The following is a 2,451-nucleotide window of genomic DNA, read 5'->3' on the forward strand; positions in this document are numbered from 1 at the left end:
GCCAAACTGAAGACAAGCGCAGTCGGCGCCGACAACACCAAGAAGTTAACGCGGTGGCCTCTAGCAACCCAGAGTTTATGCATTGGTCTGAGAAGCCTAACAGCTGGAGTCGGGCCGATCACCCAGAGATGATGCCGTCTCCCGGCTCCTATGCATTGGTGTTGGATGCCACCCTCACGACAGAAAGGCGAGCTGCCCGTTTCTCCCGTGTACTGATTGACGGTGGGAGTTGCATCAACATACTGTACCGCGACACCATAGAGAAGCTGAACATCAAGACGAAGCAACTCATGCCAAGCTGGACTGTGTTCCATGGCATCGTACCCGGCCTGTCCTGTTCACCAATCGGCAAGATCAAGATGGATGTTCTCTTCGGAGACAAGGATCACTTCCGCCGAGAGGCAATCTGGTTTGAAGTGGTGGATCTAGAGAGGCCCTACCACGCGTTGCTTGGCCGACCTGCCCTGGCCAAGTTCATGGCTATGCCCCACTATGCCTACCTCAAGATGAAGATGCCGAGTTCAAAGGGGATCATCACCATAACCGAAGACTACAAGAAATCCTCCGAGTGTGCTGCAGCTAGCAGCCGGCTGGCCGAGTCCCTCGTGATTGCTGAAGAGAAGAAGATGCTGGACCGAGTCGTGGCCATGGCCGGCAAGCAGCCGACCCTGTCCCCTGACCCCAAGGAATATGACGCTCAAGGCTCCTTCCAGCCAGCCAAGGAAACAAAGAAGATACCGCTGGACCCGGAGAACCCGGAGAGGTTTGCTGTCATTGGGGCAAACCTAGACAGCAAATAGGAAGGCGAGCTCGTCGACTTCCTCCATGAGAATCGGGACATCTTTGCATGGTCCCCAAAGGACATGCCGGGTGTTCCGAAGGATTTCGCCGAGCACAAGCTACACGTTCGAGAAGACACAAAACTAGTCAAACAACCCCTTCGCCGACTGTCGGAGGAAAAGAGAAGGATTGTGGGAGAAGAGATAGCCCGGCTCCTGGCAGCCGGCTTCATTATGGAGGTGTTTTTTCCAGAGTGGCTTGCCAACCCGGTCCTGGTGTTGAAGAAAAACAATAAATGGCGCATGTGTATAGATTACACCAGCCTCAACAAAGCCTGCCCCAAAGATCTGTTTGCCTTACCTCGATCAGGTGATAGACTCCACAGCCAGATGCGAGATGTTGAGTTTCTTGGATGCTTACTCAGGCTACCAGCAGATCAAGTTGGATCCAGCCGACCGTCTGAAGACCGCCTTCATCACACCATTCAGAGCTTTCTGCTACCTAACTATGACATTCGGCTTGAGAAATGCCGGTGCCACTTTTCAGCATTGCATGCAGAAATGCCTCCTCAAGCAACTCGGCAGAAATGCCCACGTCTATGTAGAAGATATTGTGGTGAAGACAGAGAAGCGCAGCACCCTGTTGGAAGACCTCAGAGAAACATCTGCCAACTTGCGCCGGTTTCAGATCAAGCTCAACCCTGAGAAATGCGTGTTCGGAGTACCAGCCGGCCAGCTTCTAGGCTTTTTGGTCTCCGAACGCGGCATCGAGTGCAACCCAGTGAATATCAAGGCCATATAGAGAATGGAAATTCCTACCAAGCTGCGAGACGTCCGAAAGTTTACCGGGTGCCCGGCCTCCCTGAACCGCTTCATCAGCCGGCTAGGAGAGAAGGCTCTCCCCTTGTACCGACTCATGAAAAAGTCCACCCACTTCGAGTGGAACGACCAAGCAGTCCAAGCTTTCCACGAGTTGAAGAAGATGCTGACCACGCCGCCTATCTTGGCGGCGCCCACTGAGAAAGAGCCCATGCTCCTTTACATTGTCGCGACTAGCCGAGTGGTCAGCACAGTTATTGTGGTCCAACGCCCAGAAGAAGGCCGGGCTCATTTAGTCCAGAGGCCGGTGTATTATTTGAGCGAAGTACTGTCCACCTCAAAGCAAAACTACCCGCACTACCAGAAGATGTGCTATGGAGTATACTTCGCCGCCAAGAAACTGAAGCCCTACTTTCAAGAGCATCCCATCACGGCCGTACGTACTGCCCCGCTTGCCGAGATCATAGGCAGCCGAGATGCATCCGGCCGGGTGGCTAAGAGGGCCATTGCGCTAGCTGCTTACACGATCTTCTACCAGCCTCGCACCGCCATCAAGTCCCAAGCATTGGCCGACTTCCTTGTCGACTGGGCCGAGACCCAGTACCTACCGCCGGCTCCCGACTCCACTGATTGGCGGACGCACTTTGACGGATCCAAGATGCGCACCGCCTTAGGATCCGGCATCGTCCTCACCTCTCCCAAGGGCGACAAACTCAGATACACATTGTAAATTCATTTTGCCGCCTCCAACAACGTGGCCGACTACGAATCGCTCATACACGGGCTCCGGCTAGCCAACGAGCTCGGCATCCGCCGGATCCTGTGCTATGGCGACTCGGATTTGGTAGTCCAA

This window comes from Triticum aestivum, chromosome 3D (genome assembly GCF_018294505.1).
Source record: "Triticum aestivum cultivar Chinese Spring chromosome 3D, IWGSC CS RefSeq v2.1, whole genome shotgun sequence".
Classification (NCBI taxonomy): domain Eukaryota; kingdom Viridiplantae; phylum Streptophyta; class Magnoliopsida; order Poales; family Poaceae; genus Triticum; species Triticum aestivum.